The 18890-nt window shown below is 40.1% G+C and overlaps 2 long non-coding RNA genes across 4 annotated transcripts in view; both read right to left on the reverse strand.

Moving 5' to 3' along the window:
• Positions 1–2843: 2843 nt before the first annotated feature.
• On the reverse strand, positions 2844–11164 carry LOC146767558 (uncharacterized). The gene is made up of 3 exons (XR_014954758.1): positions 4721–11164; positions 4129–4247; positions 2844–3194 (listed from the first exon to the last, which is right to left on the reverse strand). It is a non-coding gene; the product is annotated as an uncharacterized LOC146767558 (long non-coding RNA).
• An 11-nt stretch (positions 11165–11175) lies between these two features.
• Positions 11176–18890, reverse strand: part of LOC146767559 (uncharacterized) — a 37038-nt gene continuing 29323 nt past the window's right edge. For all 3 annotated transcript variants that reach the window (XR_014954761.1, XR_014954760.1, XR_014954759.1), the window contains 2 exons: positions 17415–17517; positions 11176–16350 (listed from right to left, as the gene is read on the reverse strand). This is a non-coding gene — a long non-coding RNA (uncharacterized LOC146767559). The remainder of the gene's footprint in view (positions 16351–17414; positions 17518–18890) is intronic.

The following is an 18890-nucleotide window of genomic DNA, read 5'->3' on the forward strand; positions in this document are numbered from 1 at the left end:
CTAGACATAAAGGGACATAATTCTGGTAGCTTGCACAGAGAACTGAACTTTCCTCTAAACAGTAGCAACTAAAAGGCAGTAAAAGAATGACTGATAGAAGTGTTGTCTTTTTACAGCCACAAGGCTGATAACAGTGCTTAAAATAGTTCGCAAGATGTGAACTTCAGTCAGTAAGGGAAAATATTCAAGAAGATATTACAAAATAAATTATTTTGTTGGTTTACAGATTTACTGTCACAGGAAACAAATAGTTTTACTAAATCAGAGGCAGATTTATACTTAGAATTGTATCACAGAGTGGTTTGGATTGGAAGGAACCTTAAAGATATCTACTTCCAACACCTGGGGCAAGGGCAGGGACACCTTCCACAAGACCAGGGTGCTCAGAGCCCCCCATCAACCTGGCCTTCAACATTTCCAGGGATGGGACAACCACAGCTTCTCTGGCCAACCTGTTTAAGTACTTCACCACGCTAATAGCAAAGAATTTCTTCCTAATATCTAATCTAAACCTACTCTCTTTCAGTTTAAAGGCCTTGCCCCTTGCCCTATCTTTTCTTGCCTTTATAAAAAGCCCCTCTCCAGCTTTCATGTAGGCTCCCTCTAAGTACCTGAAGGCTCCTACAAAGTCTCTGTAGAGCCATTTCTCCTCCAGGCTGAACAAGCCCAACTCTCAGCCTTTCCTCTTAGGAGAACTGGCCTATCTTTCTCATCATCTTCATGGCCCTCCTCCAGACATCCATTTTTTATTTATGTTGGGGTCCTCAGGCCTGAACACAGTACTTAGTTCTCATAAGAGTGGAGTAGAGGGGCAGAACCACCTTTGTCAACCTGCTGGTCCCACTTCTTTTGATGCAGCCCAGAATAGAGTTAGAAGGTACTATGCATAAATACTATAACCTTTCTTTGTAGCAGATATATCAGACAGACATTTTAATGAGGACTATGATGACTAAGCAAGACAGCTTCTCACAGAAAATCTTTGGAGCACACAGGTCTTAACAAAAGGATGTTTGTGAGATGAAGGCATTTTGAATATTTCCATAATCCATACTGAGAGAGGGGATACAGAGGAATGTCATGCCAGAGCTTCTCAGGCCATGAGTCCCATTTCAGTGCTTCCTTTTGGGGCCAGCCCAATGCTGGTATGCCTCCCACTGCAGCACCCAAAGGCAGGCGAAGCAGTTCCTGGGCTAGGGCTTGGAGAGCTGCTAAATGACAAAATGCACATCATCTGCACAAGCAGCCTCACAAAAAAGCTAGAATAGGGCCAGAGATAAGTAGGGTAAATGAACACCATTAGACCCAGTTAGAGCATATGATCCCTAGTTACCACTTCCAGAACACTTTGATGTCCTTACAGAGAGATTATATGAAGTTCAAAATGACTTGTTAATAAGATTTTCACAAGCATTTGAATAGTGAATGAGTTCCAGAGACCGCTAAGTTACACAGGTAGCTTTGAAAACTTCCCCTCAAGATAATAAATGTATGTCCCACCACTTGCTAAAAAGCCTTTCTTCTGCAGTGGCACTGTATTACTTGCACGCATTTTGTAGCCATGTTTTTGTTCTCTAACTAACTGAAAGCGTAGCCTCAGTGTATCACTGTGTATGTTGTGCAAGAGCACATTTGGAATTTGCATTTTTTAGATTACCAGACAATAAAAAAACCCTGAGATTGCACAGATATGCACCACCCTTCATTAGAGGCAGTGATATTCTCTCCCACCCAGTCCTGCCCAACCAAGACAATATTGCACATACGCCTCCAGACAATGAACATACCACACCTTTTGCCTCTAATTAAAATTATTAAGTTGAGATGGAAAGAAATGTATTTCAGTCTGTGCTTGTTAGCCAAATGTCTTGATAAAACTGAATATGTTCTGCTGCTGCCCACCATCTGTCCTCATAAATACTTTTTGAAAAAGCTGAACAGGAAAACAGATTTGTCATTACTGACTTCCACAATTTTATGCCATACCCTCAGGTTTTTCTTTATGAAGACCAATAGAATCCACAGAATATGATAAATTTTTCTCCTATTAAAACAATTTTGCATTCAACACATTTCAGTAGAAAAGATTCAAACCTAATGCATGTAGAAAGCTATACAGAGAAATGAGGATATCCTTATTGAGAACAGTATTTTGGGACAATCTTACTTCTCCTGTCTCAATTAATTCCTCACATAGTCTCAGTTCTTTCAATGTTAGATATGTTCTCATGGAAGCACTGTGAGTCCTTGTCTTTGACAAAGAGGTTACTTTTCATAGCTCTGCAGCCTTTAAGGCATCAAAACAATGTACATCTTCTCAGCTTTCCCTTATTGCTGAGAATTCACCTGCAAGAAAATAAGCCTTTTCCATCACTGAGGTAAAGAAAACCTCCTAGACAGCCTCTAGTCATGCCATGATTCCCAGTATTTTGCCCCTGATACAATGAAGAAATCCCAGCTGATGTAACACAGCAGCCCAGTCACAGACCAGTATGGGCTGCTGAGAAGGTTGATGCTGTTTCTTATGCAGACTCCCCACTGAATTTGAAGTGTAGTCACCATTCCCAGGCTTCCCAAGCAGTGAGCTGCTTTAACTATTGTGCCATAGGTACCTGTCTTAAAAGTTTCACCACGGGTACAATATTATACTCAACTAGTATTTGTAAGACAGGGGAAATAGACTTTGCCTGAGGCTGGTGCTAATCTCTAGAGAAAAACAGGAATATCTCCTACTGCTGCAGGACCAGCTGTGAGCTCTCTTCCCATAGATTATTGCAATTAGTTCTTTTTCTTCTTTGAACTACTCTTCTATCTTATCATAGAAGCTCTTCTCAACAAACAAGTGGGAATTATTGTTTATTCAAAATGGGTGTGAATGAACAGTACCAGATACAAACATTATTCCATCACAAGATGAGAACTGGCTCACATAGGTGCAGGTATTGAATTCCCTGGGGCTTGAGTTCAGGCAATAATAGAAGAAGCCACTTTTTCTTTGGCAAATTTTGGTGACATAAAAGCTGAGTGTAAAGATTTCTGGAATATCAGGACTTTATAAGAAAATGCTGCTCAGCTAATACTGAATCAGTTGAGGAGTGTTCCCACAGGATTCCAGGTCATGTGAGAGCAGGGCTATTTGGAAAGGAACAGCAGTACCTCTTCTTCCTCCTCAAACCAGTGCAAAGCTCTGCTTGCTGCCAGAAGGGACAAATCAAGAAAAGTTTCTAGTGTTAGTTTTTTGAAGCAGAGAAATACAAGAAGGTCACAAGGAATGGTAGCAGAAAGATTTAAAATTATAACAGATATACCTAAAATGCTTCTAGACAAAGCATGCACAGGAAAAGGGCTTTTTTTTCAGTCTTCTAGGAGTTAAACTCCATTTGCAAATTCTCTCTAGAAATTCCTTAGGAGTAGACTTTCCTCTGCAATTTTTGGTCCCATCCATTTCAGGTTAGACTGGAAATATTGAGAAAGAGGCTTCTGACTCACTAACAGCCCAGTCTTTCTCAGGCTATTGACTCCCTCATATTCAAATCCACAAATTTCTCAGAAAGTACAGATACAGGAGTCTGAGGATGTTATCTTGTAAAACAGAATATTAGACTGGTTTCAAAAGTCAGAAACAAAATTTTGCATCATTGCTAAGGCTGTGTCTATGATAACCAAGGTGAGAACAATGAGGAAAAGTGAGGATGAAAATAGGGATTTTGTTGTAACTGGAGCTTGTTTCTGTTTCCTCTTCTTCTGTTGAAGTTTTGGAGGTTTTTGTCCCTCCCATTTTTTTTTCAGTTATATTTAAATTACATAGTTAAGTGAATGTTTTAAGCTATCCAAAGCTTTCTGGAGGCACTGGGAAGGAATTATACTGACTTAATCTATGAGATAATGTTACAATTTTGGATATAAGTGCATGTGATATTCCAAATACTACTTCATACACTGCAGTAGTTTCACACTGTGACAATAACAATGCTTGTTATTGCACCATATGGCTGCAATGTTCAAATGTGATGTTCAAAGTTCACAGCTTACCCCCACAAAATTTCAGTAAGTAGACAGAAAACTTTATTTCAAAATTCAGGGATGGGGAGGGGAAGCAAAAACAAAACCCAAAAACCTAATCCTTACCTTATCCAATGACTGAAGTTCTGGAGTACAGAATGAGAGAGAACAGTACTTTGCATGTTGTGAGACGGGAAAAAGTAATAACATGCCTGCTATTACTTTCTTACTGGAAAAAGAAGAAACTAAAAGAGAAAAACTACTATTGAGCCAAATTTTTCACAAGTTGACAAGTTGAAAAAAAGAAAAAAATACCATAAATAGTTTCTTTTGTGTCTTACAAAACAATTTAAAAACATTTTTCATCCATTTCTAATTAGAGCTGTGGTTCCAGCTTTCACATGAGCAGTAATGCAACTGTTTCCTTAACTTCTGCCTAATTTCTTTAAACTTTTCCTCCTTATTGCCTCTGAACACTCAGCATTTTACTTTTTTTTTTTTTCAAATGAACATCATTAAACACGTGTGATTCATTAGTAATGATGGCTTAGTTTGGGACAACATTGGTGGTTTCCACTCCCAGCTTTCTGCCCTTGTTTTCTCTTGGTAGTTAGTTATTCCTCTTGCTTCAGGGGTAGCTCAGCAGCACATGAAGCTCCTGCACAACTCAAGTCTGGAGGAAACCAGGATCCATTTCAATTTCCCCTAGTACACCTACCTCTAATTTATATCAGCTCAGCAACTGCTCCTGAGCAGCCACAGCCCTCTGCAGCAGAGGCACAAGCTGCTGAGAGAAGAGCAGGGCAGATTTCCTGGCTGAATTAAAAGGAACAGGTGAGGTACATTAGCAAATGCCAGGGGCCACATTAAGGAAATTTGAGGAGTAATGCACTCAGTGAAAACAAAACAGAGCTTGGCAACAATCTAAATATTTGGAGGGTGGAGGAGGGAGGAAGAGAAGGTGCTATAGGGCCATTAAGAACTGTTAGATTATCATTCAAATTTGGAAAAAAAATTATTAAGGAGGAGTCCCCATGGAGATACAAAATTAACCCTTGATAATATATTTATAATTTCCCATTGTTTTTATGAAAGTCCAGGTAAAATGAAAGATATTACTGCTTTAACAGGTACCCCAGCCCTTTGTCTCAAGGTATATTGATTTTGAAATGGCAGGGGTCAGTACACAAAGAAAGCATCTGGGCATGTTTCACCACAACTTTTAAACACATATTACTTGAAATTGATTCCCCCAAAAATCATGTCCACAAAAGTTCTCCTTGTCTTGTAACAAAATATAAAACAATGCCAGGGTCCTGTGGCTTTGTGACTTAAAACACTAAGTGAGAGAAGTAAGATTGGTCAGCCGGTCTTCTGGACTTAAAGAATTAAATCCTGTCTTTACATGTAGGTCAAAAAGTATTATACAAATGAAGAAGAAGGGAACATTCCTTGGAGATGTGGCTGATTATTTTCCTAACCTGATGTATCATCAGCAGCCTAGATGTTACCTTTAGAAAGAATGTGGGCCTTACAACATTTTACTTTGTATATCCAATTCCTTTTTAAGAGTCTTTGTTTTCTTAAACTGATATTTTAATTGCATTCAACACTTATTTCCTGAGAAAACGACTGTGTATTGGTACAGGAAGCTGCACTGATGCCTTGAGAAGGCTGACCTAGGACAGAGGCTAGACAGAGTAAAAGAATAAAGTAGATATTTATTAAAAAGCCTCAATGGATACACCTTGGACAGTACAAGAGCCCAGCCAGGGCTACACCCAAAATGGTCACAAAAATGGACAACTGGTCACAAGGTCTCTCACTTTTAAAAGTTCTAGTCTATTTGCATATTGGAGTTAATTGTCCAATTTTAGCTTTAGGTTATGAAGTCCCATCCTTCTTGTTGTTCTCTCTTCATTCCACCTTGTTTATGCTCTTAGGCCTGAGATTTGGATCGTTTGTCCTTGGTCCCAAGCTAGGGTGGCAATTGTTTTGTCTAGCTACTCTGTGAAGAGAGCTTACCATCCCTTAGTATGAAGCTCAGAACTACACACTAAAGCAGCACAGAATCTGAAAAATACAAAAGCTAAAACCTAAGACATCACACAGGTGACAGTTTAATTTAGAAAAGAATAGCAGAATAACTTCTGCAAATACCACATTAGGAATTGATTCTCTAAAACAAAGCAGGCTTTGCTCTTACTGCCAAAAAGGTATTTGCCTGTCCTGTATTTCATTCTGGTATTCTTGAGGTAGTTCTTCTAGGAAGTTCTCAAGGTCAGCAAATGAATGTGTGTAGCCAGTCTTAAGGCATTACTAAGAATATTTGGCATAGGCTTTAGGTTTCTGGGTCACCAGCAGAAATGTAGGTAGTCAGAGACAAGGAGGGGTGACAGTAGGCTCTGTTGTCAGATCTTGTGCTGGAGTAGCTCTGTCTCTACCAGCAGGGCTGGTGTCTCCAGAGAACCATATAGGCCCAAGCAACAGCTCTAAGCACCCCAAAAGCTAATTTAACATTACACACATTCAGCATGGTATATCAGGTATGTGCAGTTGTAATTGTGTATTACGTTAATATGGGATTGGGTTTCTTTAAGGAATTATAAAATTCTGACTTAAGAAGAAAAAAGCACTATTAGAGACTTTTAGACTCTTAGAGACATCTTTTAGTGCTAAATTACCTCACACAGAGACTCTGAAGAAAAGACTGTTGTTGAGTGCTTGTATATATTCTAAGTTAGACCTGGCCTTGTTAGTATAGAGCATCCACTGAATACCACAAGAAGGGAGCCAATGCTGCATGCCATATAATCTGGTTTTTAATCCACTGCTGATAAAGCCTTCAGAAAACTGTTAAAGCAAACACTAGCAAAGTAGCCCATGTAAGAGAGAGAAAGAAAGAAACAGACCAGATATGAAGCACTAAGTGTAGAAGCACTACATGTTATTGATGGATTTGCTGTCATAATGATTGCATTGTCTTGCTTTCACCACCAATTTCTAACTCCCAGCCATGTGTATGTATAACGTATAGGGGTCTTGATCTGGTAATTTTTATATTCCTCATAATCTCTGCTACTTTGTGATTTTCACTTTGTTTTTTATATGATACCAAATACATCTTTTTCTTCACAGTATAAGAAACTGGTGATAAAAATCATTTGGGAGTGAGCATTGTCAGACTCACCTGGCAGAGAAACTGGCTTTTAACCTTGCAGCTAAGGGGAGGAAAGGAGTACTCTGGTTGAGTATTCTGCAGCAGGTGAAGCTCTGCTGAGCTGTGGGACAGCTGGAAAACTCCACAGCAGCTGAGATGTGAGATATGCCACCTTCTGTCTGGATCTCCACAGTGTCTGGTAGGACAAGATCCACAATTATGTTAGGCTCCCACTCTCAAATTCTTCCTCTCATGAGCAGCTCCACTATCTTTAAGGGAACTATTGCTGCTACTTCCATCAAGTTGTAGTTTCCCATTTAACAGAGGCACATTCCCTGAAATTTTCTTCTGCTTTCCAGCTTATTTTATAGGATAAAGCTTAGGAGATAAGAACAAAAAGCCCAGACAATGAACTTTCCACTATTCATGTCACAGAGATGTCTAATCATTAATTACTTTAAATGGGAGGTTTAATGGAAAAGGACTAAAGCATTTGAGGAAAGGGATTTTTAGCTCAGACATAACAGTGTGTAAATGATAAGCTGAGAGGTTCAAAGGCAGCCAAACCCCCTGCAGATCCCTCCAGCCCAGAAGCAGGAGGCTGAGGAACTCTTACATTGGCTGGTCCCAGGTGGTGCTGTCAGCCCTTGGTAGCTGCCCTTGTATAACACCACTCCTGTGGCAACAAAGAGCAGACATGGGTTTACTGGGATTTGTTAGCTCAGGCTCAGTCAAGACCTTTCTGGACCAGCCTACACCAGCCTGAGGCACTCCTGAAACCACAGTTAATTTACTGAATGACCAGGTAACCCATTCAGAAGCACTGGAGTTGACGGATCACATTTACATTACATTTGATGAGGAATCTCTGCATGGATCACAGACAGACAATGCTTCTAGCACATCTTTTGTTTCTTTACTTTGTAGGAGAAACTCCTTTTCCGGACTGCAGCCTGTGTGTTCCTTCTGTAATCTTTATAGAGGGAACTGTACACACAGCTGGTGTACAACTGCTACCTACAAAGGACCCATATCTCAGTGTAAACAAAGCACAAAAGAAATGGTTTAGCTTTATAAAATGACAACATAATAAACAGATTCTCTTTTTCTGTACATTCATTCCTGAGTATCTGCTTATATTTGGAAACATTTATGGTGTTGAGAATGATTTTTAATTGTTCCACAGCATCTGCTTCTTTCAATAAAAAATAATAGCTGGCCACACTCCATATGATTCTTTACTCAGGCAATGTTGCAAATTTAAACAGGAATTGGGGAAACTGCAAGGGAACAGAAAGCATAGCTGAAAATTCAATGGCATATGATATAATTAGGGCACAGCAGTGCCAAATTCAGCAAAGACATAGATGATTGCTCCCCCAGACCACCAGCAGGATGGTGTGCTAGCTAGCAAACCAGGGAAGATGAGGCTGCTCTGAATGGCAATGCTTAGCAGGGAGTTATGTCAATGCAAAACCCTGGCATGGAGATACCTAATTCCTGCCATCAGCTACCTAAGGTAGGGCAGTTCCTCAGAGGTGCACAGTGGAAGGACAATGGCAATCATCACAAGTTGCAGCAAAGGAAATTCTGTCTAGATGAGGATAAAAATGTTTACAGCGAGACTAATCCAACACTGGAAGAGATTTCCCAATGAAGTCATGGAGTCTCAAGTCTTGCAGCTATTCAAAGCTCAGTTTCATGTGGCCCTGAGAACTTGCTGTACTTGATAATTGTTTGAGGAAGAGGTTGGATTGGATGACACCCAGAAGTCTCTTCTGACCTACATTGTTCTGTGTTTCTGTGGACCCCTGTCCTGTGTCTGGGATGCTCATGGTTCTCCATGCAGTTAGGAATATTTGTTTATTTGGAACCCATCCCCAAGAAGCCTCTCCCAAATAAAAGTCCTGTAACCATATCTTCAAAAAGGAAAAAGCAAGATCGCCAGTTTCCTTTAAAACTCATGACAGTGGTGATGCCAGTACCCAAGTACTATATGATTTCCTGCTTGCCCAATAAATGGCTACCCTTAGTGACCTGAGGGGTCCAAACAAGTACAGGGTAGCCATTGAGAAATAAGGATTCTGAAGAAAGGCTCAGGGACATGAAGGAGCCTAGGCCTATGACGAAAGGTTAATTTCTCCTTCCATGAAGTAAGGTCTCCAATCTTCACATCAGGTTATGGACTGTCTTTTGGATGGGCTCAGATGGAGAAACTGCCATTGAGACGGGGATGTGCCAGACTTCATTTCCTTCCCAGCTCTGCTGTAGCCCCCAGGCTGCAGTCACAATGCCTTGGCTGCTACTTTTCTGGCCCGTTGGCTCATGTATAATTTATTCTGCCAAGATCCAGCTTCAACAACAAGCTCCAAGTTTCCTCCCCTCCCAGAGATGGGCTGCTTATTAGGCTGCTCTCTTGGGAAATGTACACTTGAGCTTCTCCAGGCTGAGGAAGACCTAATACTGAGGTTCACCTGGGCAGGCACCCTTAAGCACCATGCGGCATTAACTAAAAAAACCCTACATGGTTGTGCCATCCCCACTACATCCTCCATCCTAACCAGGGCCTGTTTTCAAAGAGCTTGGCCCTTGCTGAGCACTGCAGGCAGCCAAATGCCATCCGTGGGTGTTAGGTGTGCTCTGGGAACAGGGAATGGGATGGGCCCTGAGGGAGTGGGGCTGAGAGCAGCCAGCTTCCTGTATCCTGTCCTTCTCAGCACAGACCACAGAGCCATGTGGGCTGTGGTGCTTCTGGCTAAGCAGTGAAGCAGAGCTGGAGGTGCCTAGGCTGTGTCAGAACCTCCCTGTGAGCACAGGCTGCCCCAGCCTTTGGGAGCAGATGCACAGAGTTTTCTTTTGTTTCTGATTTGAAGACTGGTGGCTGCCTGACATGCCCTGTGACACAGCCAGTTTACACACCTACAGTTTCCATGCCTGCATCCATTGCTCTTCTTGAATCACATTTTGGGCATTGTGCCACCATCTCGAATGCTCTGTAATCCATTTCTTCTCTCTCCTACTAAACCTACTGTCCTAGGCTACTGTCCTTTCTTTCCTGCCATGATGCCCTCTGCCTGGGCTCTCCATATACTTTTTCAGTGGGAATTTTCTCTCCATACAGCTCCCCAGCATGACCTACCTGGCATGGCAGCTCACACTGGCTGTGTGACTGGAGGTGGTCCTGGCACTCCAATTGCTAACATAGCCCACATGACCCACAGACTGCTTCAGAGGGACCCCTAGGGACTGACAGATCCCTGTAACTAATAGAAATAACTTCAGATCTAGACTGAGAAAAAAGCCCCAGCCTCTACCAGCTTCTGACCCCGACTTTCTCTGCAGCTCAGCTTTTGCCTTCTGCCATACACACCATGTGCTATAATTTCTTTCTTACTATTTTCCACTTGTTTCAATAGAGCATTACTACAACCCCATGGCAAAAGTAGAATGGACCAAATGTGCCATCTAAGTTCTTTGTGACCACATTTAAGTATTAAAATTATTTTTGATTTTGTTCTTCAGAAATTGAAATAATGTCTTTCAACTCACTCTTCTGACAGAAATGTGCTGAGACATCTGTTTGCAGACTAAACCTCTTGGTTTTCCACTTTGGAAGACATATGTTGCACTGGTCTTCCAGTATCTCCATCCAAGTTTCTTTTGTGGGACTCACAAATCCTTCTATCCTTGACACTTTCATTACAGCAAGGCAGGGAATGAGTCAAAAATCTTACTCTATGAAGTTATCTAATTCCCTTGTCACAGAACATGATGTGTGCCTATTTCTTCAATTATTTTGTCTCTTACTCTTCTTGACAAAACTGATATTGCTTTGGAGACATTTTAATTTTAACAAAAAAAAGAAATTTCAGAAAACAAATTCATTTAAATGAAAATTACACCAAGACTCCACTAGGGCTCTGCTGTGCCTACCACCAATTGTCAAAATACACTAATATTCTCCTTTTATTTTGATAAATTTTCCATTGAAGCAAATGGAACTTTTTCCATTGCTTTGACTCTGTAAAATGCCTTCTGAATGAAAACCACATAACTGTTACAGCTATTTAATAAGTAACTACCATATACAATTTTATAACTATATATTTATAGTTACACAGTAATAACTAGATACTTATATAATGTAGTTAACTACAAAGTTAAATAGCAGTTATAGCTAACTTTAGCATGAAAAGGAGTATTAAAATTTTATTGGATTGATTTAACATTTGCTAGTGGATTTGCTACAATGATTTATATGCATTGCCTGTCTCTTCTCTTAGCTGTGCTCAGAAATTAAATGCAGGCTGAATAACACAGGGATTAACACATGGGATTGAACCAATCTGTAAATCACGTGGTCTGTCTTGAACAGGAAGCAAGGAGACAAAGGTGTTTTGCTAATCCATAACTGTTTCAATGCTGAGGCTCACTTCTTCATGCTTTGCAAGAACTAAAGAAATCTCCAGAGCACACACAGTTCAGCCTCTCCACTGGAGCAGAATCCATGTGTACAGATGTTGGTCTAATCAGCTCTTACGAACCCCAGTGAAGGAGATTAGCAACGGAGCCTGCCTCTTGCTTAGCCACTAGATTATCTTTTTTTCATATATAATTAAAATCTTCTCTGCAAATTAGACTCTTTGTTTCATGCACATCCCAGTGGGCATTTGAACACTTAGTTACTCACTGATCTCTTTAAAACAACCTTTAAGCAGTACCAATGTTTTTCCTCTTCACAACATCTTATGCTGATTTCCATGAGCTAAGCAGCTGGCCTACAGTTTTAAAAGACCTGTTCTGCCAGCATCAGGCACTTCATTGGACTGATGACAGCAAATCAAGATTTGTGTTTTTCCATTCAAGTGTTTTGTGATTTTAATGTGTTTATTTTCATAGTGACAGTAAGGTTTTGTGAGTTTACAGTTCTGATGGTAACCTGTACAAACCAGCTAAGGATGGATTCTGTCCTCCAAGGATAGACATCAAGATGGGTTTTGCACTCTCAGAAAACATACCAGCTCATTTTTGTATGATGTTCTCAGTTTTGCTCCCTCTAATAGAGTTAAATTCACCTTAAAAACAAGGAAGGGAGAATGAGAATTAGAACTTTGTTTTCTTCTAAATAGCTTTCAGTAGAAAGTGGTTGAAGTTTTTAGCATCATATAGCAGGATTCCAGCCAAGGTGTCAAGTGAGAGGTTTTGCCTTCAAGAAAGGCCTGTTTCTTATAGAGGTCTGATGCATTTATTTAATGTGAATAGTCAATCTGTAGGAAATTCCTGCAAGCATTCTTGGTTTGGCATGGAAAGGGACTGCTCTAGTCTACAAGATAATGGAAAAAAAACTCAAACCCACTAATATCAGCTTGGAAATCAGTGCTCCTAGGAATTCTGTTCACAGAGAAAACAAGACATCAGCTAGTTATATTGTCTTCTCAATGGCTTAGAGATTTATCTTGAACTCATTACCTGAAATGAGTCAAGACTGGGTAGGCTAGATAACTGAGTGAAAGTAGTGTGACCCAGATTAGTATCCACCACAACTCCTGACTCTTGGCATCATTTGGCCCATATGGGAAACAATGACGTTTCTGGACCTCACAGGGAAGGGGAAGATGAGAAGAACTACAGGGAAAATGTAGATTTCTTTTTAAAATCAGAAAATAATATCAGAATAAGATCCTTTTGATATACTAAGAAATTCAAAGGACAAAACAAAATGTACTGCTCCCTTCTGGCCTGGCATGTCTTGTCCTGAAAAAAAATATGCCTCACAACCTTTCTAGGCACCGGTATGTGGAACTGCTACTGAGGCAAGCATAAAGGGTAATTTGTAAGAAAGCAGTTGTATCAATTTCACAGTGATCTTGCCACTAGCTGCTGTGTGGGTGATGATAGCATGAAACTGAGTGACAAAGAACCTGACAAGGGAAGAGTGCAAAAAAGTGAAGTCTAAGAAGCTGGTCCCTGAGCTGGTGCTAACCTAGGAGGGCAGACTTTTCTTGGGCTGCCTGCACAGATAATTTGTCCTAGGAATCAAAGCGTGAGCAGGATAATCCAATAAAATAGGTTTACTTCCAGAGTGTTGTAAAGAAAAAGACAGGAATGTTTTGCTTAAGGATAAACTGAAACAATCTGTAGAAGACAAATTTGAAAGCAACCAGTACTTGATTTTTCTTTTAATTAGATGTGCCAACCAGAGACTGGAAACTGTCTCTAAAATCAGGGTAAACTTCTATGAACATTCAGTGCTTCTTGTCGACACATTCTTCCTTAGATTATGGTCAGGGTTATAGTCAGCACTCAGGGTGTCAGTGCAGCACAGAAGCTCCACAACAACAACTGAAGACTTAGATCAAGTACTATGAAAGCCTTGAGGGAATTCATGGTCTGAGAGTAATGGAAGAACCAAATAGTAAAATAGTAAATAGTAAAGCAAAAGTAAAGGTTAAAACTTGTACTGGAGGAGACTTAAGCAAGGAGAAGCAAAATGTGCTTGTTGAATATCAGGTTGATAACCAGGGATTTTGTTGAAACTGTTGAGCTAGAGGTGAAGGCCACACCAGAATGGAGAGGGAAGCCAAATTAGTGAGATGGGGTCTCTGGATAAAAATAAAAGTCACTGAGAGGAAGAGGAGGAGGAGAGCCAAAATGTAAGGCAAGGAATTGCTAAGGCTCGTTGGTATCAGCTGTGATGTACATCACAGCAATATATAGTAAGAAGAAAAGTCAGAGGGAAGATCTGCAACAAAATGACAAAAGGGAGCAGAAGGATGCAGCTATAGGGGGAGGAACCATCGGTTTTCAGGTGTTTTCTTCTACACAATTCATCTTCCCTCCTGTGTAGAAGAATTTATCCCTGAAATTTATTCTCAGTGTTTCATGTCACTGTGGCTCAATTTGTGATATTTTTTTCACAAACAACAACTTTGGCAAATGCTCCCTTAGCACTGTTCTATTATGTGGTTGCTGAGGTCCTTCAAAACATGAAGTAGAGTGGTAAAAGCCAGATAACTGCTGTGCAAGCAGGGTGGAGTCACCAAGCAGTGTTGTTATTGTGTGGCAACTCACAATGTGAAGCTGTTGAAAATTACTCATGTTTTAGTAGCAAAACTATGCAACTTTTCCAGATACTAGATGCCCTCTGACAGGCCAAATTTAATGGAGATGATAAACAAAAATTTGTGGCCAGTGGTCGTTCTGGCACAGAAAAGAATTTAAAAATGCAAGTTTATAAATTTTAATTGTGTAAATTACATTCCTGATCCCATCAGATGCCTCCCCTCCTGGTGCCAGGCTCCCAGTTTCCAAGTCTCTTGTCACAGAGCCCCATGACTATCCCAGTCTCCACTTCCCTGCAGTCAGATGTAATTATCTCACAGTCCTGATAAAACTTCAGTTCTTCTGCCTCCACCAGCATAGTGGTGTCCATCAGCAAACAGCCTTGCTAAAGCAGAGCCCGATCTTCTCAAAACAAAGGCAAGACAGTGGAAAAGGCCCCACAACAAAATAGTTATCTATATAAGTTTGTCCATCTGCCCCCCACAAAGGCTGACTGATGGCTGCTTCTCTGACTCCAGAGCCTCTCTCCACACTGTCCTGTGCCCAGTGGCAGCTCCTGACTACTGACTGCATCCTTGGGAACAACTTCTTAACTGTTTGCTGATCTCTGGGTTTGCAAGTACAGCAACAAGCAAGGAAAAGCCTGGAGCTTTTCACAGAGCTGAATATGGGATGCTCAGATGGAGCAGCATGTCAGTGTCTGCCAAGATATTGTTGTCTGCAAAGTCACTGTACAGACTGACAAGTTTTGGTCTTCCAATCGTCTCACTTAATTATGCCAATGCTGGCTAGTCAGGAAGCATTCTCCCCTCTAGAAGGCAAACAGATTAGCTTTGTTTTCAAGGGTACATTTAAATTGCAGAGAACATGATCCCCAAGCTAGCACTGAGTTGATTTGGCAAGTCCACATAGCACAGCAAATGTGCAGATATGCCAAGTGGGACTGCAAGGCCGAATAATCATGATCAGCTGGCACAGAGCTCAGGGCTACATCGTGTCTGGTTCAGTGCTGGCCTGCATGCAGCCTTTGCACTGTGTTTCCCAGCTCTTCAAACTCTGGGAATAAATTGTACTGCACCAGCATAGACACCTTTGTGCACACCCTAATGAGTTGATCAGAGTCTTAGATTATTACACTTCATCCCAGCCTCTCTCTTATCATCACTAAGAAGTCATCATGCAGTATGATCCATTTGACCTCCATTTGGTTCCACTCCTCATGTAAGAGACACTTAAAATCTCTTAACCTCTACTTTTGTGCATTAATTTTTCTAAACCTAATCTTGAGAAAGTCTTATAACACTTGCCCTCCATATCCTGACCCCTTTCTTCCTTCCTTCCACTATAGCCCAATACCTCTTTAACACACAGTTACCAAAAAATAAATATTTTATTTAGATAAAATAAAAATCTGGTACTAGACATGAATGAGTAACAGCTTTGGCATCAATCCAGATTAGTAACCCTAAATTCAAGAAACTATTCCTTCTAGCAGGTTCTAGCAGAGCAAGGAACAGGAAACATGAGAAAATTTGCCATCTTGCAAAGTTTTTGTAGTACTGACTGTGTTCTTGAAAAGCAGCCAGCAATCCATCCTGTGCACTTGTAAATGTTCTGCAGCTACTCTCTTAATAACTCAAGGATGATGGATGAGTGTAAGGTTGGGCAGCTTTGTTTGATAGCCTAGGGGAGAGAGAGGGAGGGAAAGAAACGAGTATCAGCAAATAGATTGTGCAACAGACAAATAAAAAGAATTACACAATACACTATATTTTAAATAAGACTTCTGGAATGTTGTAATTTTCAGCAATTGATGTTACTTAGAATAAATTATCAGCTAATGCTATCAATAATTTCATTTCAAGGGAGACAAATGTATCCAAAGCATTGCCCCCAATGGTGCTTACAAGAGTGTCAACAATGCAGAGTGCTATTTACAACATGTTACATTTTCTAAAAAGAGACAGTCCCTTCATTTCAGCCTTTTAGCCTCTTTGCAGCTTTAGCAGCAATTTGGAAAATGAGCTCAAAGGTGAGGTGGAGGGGAGTCTTGAGGTCTTCCCACAGCTCAGAGGCAGTCTGGAGTCACTTTTGTTAATTGCTTCATTCTGTGATTTTTCAAACCCCTAGAAGACACAGAGCAGAAAGTTTTGTGCCCCAGATTTTCACAACAGGTAAGTAAGAAACACAGCCACTACTCTCAGTAGGCTTAAAGTGGATGGAAATGGGGAGTGCCCCTCTTCTTGGTAAATGCTGACTTTGTTAAGATTGTGAAAGTTCATTTAGATCTGTTATGAATCCTTCTAGTAAATATTTATAAATCATTTTCTGCTTGAAGAAAAAGACTTAACAATTCTTTCTTTTCCTTCAACTCTTACAACTTCTGATCTGTCCTTCTTTCCACTCCCTCTCCTTGAACTGAAGCATCTTTCTCATTTTATGATCACCAGAGCACAACATGCAAATAATGAAAACAACTCTATTATTGATTGAAGCTATGAAAGCATGCATTTTGGAATTTGTAATTTGTGGAACAAGTATGGGAACTGTAATTATTTCAGATCTAATACATATATGCAAACCAGCACAAAGAATATGGTCATGCATGGTAAGGCACAGACCACTGGTTTTGTCAAGCAAACTTCCAGTAAGAAGGTGAGCACCTAAAAGTGTTTTTGATGTTTGGGCTGGGCTCAGTCTTTCACATAATTAATACACTTTTTTCAAAACCAGCAAACATTGTATTCATGTCTTGATGAAGAAGTAGCACAATAGCATGTGCAAAGGTACTAGAACACACACTTAATAAAATCAAGATCAAAATGCCTCTTGACCTCAGCTGTGACATCAGCAGTCTTTGTGTATATGAAAACAGATGTCTGATGTTGACTTGCAGTGGAAGAGAAGGTTCTGATAAATGGAGGAAAACACCTTTTAAGGGCTTGTAGCCACTGTGCAGCTATTGCTAATGGTATTGAAGCACACTGTTGACTAAGTCAGTCTTTAATTTGGTGGCAGCTCTGAACTCCTGACTGACATTAATCACACAGAGCAGCTTCTGCAGGGAATGTTTGCCAGACTCTCTTCCTACAAGAAAACTCCACCTGACACAGGTGGCTATGAATGAATCTGACCTGTTCCCTACTCACAGGTCATCTATGGCATTTCAAGCATCATTGAGGCTCTTTACCTTTGAGATCCTTCATGGCCACTACAAAAGATCACAGCAAGTTGCAGAGTGAAGACTACAATCAGCTTCAGTGCTCTCAAAGTCCTCTGAGGTACAGAAATCACTGTGGTAAGAAAAAGGTATTTAGGGCAAAAGTAGAATTGTTTTTTAGAGCTCTGAATCTCAAGAATGAACTTCCAATAAGCTGAAGACCACCACAAACCACAGAACTTCCTGTTCCAACTGTTTTTGACTTTCTAACAATAATAAAAAGTGCTGGTATCCTACCAAGAGAGACTGCTGCAGAAGACTCACTACCGCTGCAAAGCACACTGCTGAGACTCAGTGGAAGACCAAGCTGTATATGTGAACTGCAAATATCCTGAAGGGGCCAATAAGAATATGCATGTATTCTTTAAATGTGCAAACTTTGAATGATAAAAGTACAGCGTTGTCCCTCCTAGAGAATTCCAGCTACTGTGCTACTTCTGCTGTTCACCATCTTCAGCTACCCATGAGGGAAATCAATGTTGTCTGAGGAAGGACTGAAAAAGTTATCACCACATTTGTCTTACTTGAAGCACAGTTTTTATAACACTGACAGATAAAAGGATATATATTATAGCATATTGGTCACACCTAAATGACAACTATTTTTACTCTTTTTTTTTCCATCTATGCAGTTCAGGAGTAGATGGCAAGACTCACATCTACTTTTTGTGGTATGGAAGCTGCAAGAATTAGGCAAAATGTTGTCAGACAACTTAAGCAAGTGCCTTAATATATATCCATATGCTTTCTGCTAAATACCCAATTAAAGGCTCTATGAATTTGAGTCTAGAAGGCAGGGATTGCTCAGTCCAATAGCATATTTAATTAATTCCTCATTACCATAATATTGAATATTACAGCACCAAGTAATCCAGTAATTACAGTTTTCCTTTTCAAATCTGAGTTCATTGATGCAGTTGACAATTGATTGCAGTTTGATGCAGCAAAACAACCCTGAGAGTTCTCAAAAGCAAATTAACTTACATTTATGTCTTTATTTGTAAATGCATTTCTGAAAGACATTATGTGAATTGTATTTAGTAAGATCCTTACAGAACTTTTACTACCTCAGCATTAAATACAGATAATCCTACTTGAGCAGTAATGTCACCTCTTTGTTTCTAAGGAAGCCTGTTTGACTTGACAAAACATGTATTGTCAAATGCATGGCAGGCACAGATGACTTGGGAGATAACACACTACAAGCAGTCATAAGGTCTGAAACCCAGAGAAGTACCAGAAATTCCCATACAACTTTTATTCTTATGCTATATTTCTTGTGAATTTTTTCTTTCAATATATGAATATTTATAGAAATGCCAAAATCATGAGAATAACCTTACTTTACCTTAAATTTTTTTAGCTTGTATATCATTATCTTTCCACTCTTTTTTTTGTTGACAACTATAGTTAGTTTAAGACAGCTGTTGTGTATATGACTACATA

This window comes from Lonchura striata, chromosome 4 (genome assembly GCF_050655825.1).
Source record: "Lonchura striata isolate lonStrDom1 chromosome 4, ASM5065582v1, whole genome shotgun sequence".
In the NCBI taxonomy this organism is placed as follows: domain Eukaryota; kingdom Metazoa; phylum Chordata; class Aves; order Passeriformes; family Estrildidae; genus Lonchura; species Lonchura striata.